We start from the raw sequence: 295 nt of genomic DNA, 5'->3' as shown, positions 1-295 counted from the left end.
AAAGGGGGGTTTGAACCCCAAATGTTGCAGGGAAACACAGTGGGCTCTGTCCCCTGAGGGAGACTCTGCACCCCCAAAAACCTCCTCTGAGACCTGGCCCAGAAAAGGACAGGGCTCTGCCCCCCAAAAGGGGTTTTTCACCCCAAATCTTGGAGGGAAATGCACTGGGCTCTGCCCCCCAAAAACGGAGTTTTCACCCCCAAATCCTGCAGGGACTCACGTGGTGCTCTGACCCCCCAAAAAGGGGTTTTGCCCCCCACAGTTTGCAGGGAATGGCCCAGGCTCTGCCCCCAGG

The sequence above is a fragment of the Empidonax traillii genome, unplaced genomic scaffold, assembly GCF_003031625.1.
Source record: "Empidonax traillii isolate 1590-97213 ecotype Southwest subspecies unplaced genomic scaffold, ASM303162v1 scaffold1730:size102414, whole genome shotgun sequence".
Lineage (NCBI taxonomy): Eukaryota > Metazoa > Chordata > Aves > Passeriformes > Tyrannidae > Empidonax > Empidonax traillii.
This window is presented reverse-complemented; position numbering follows the sequence as displayed.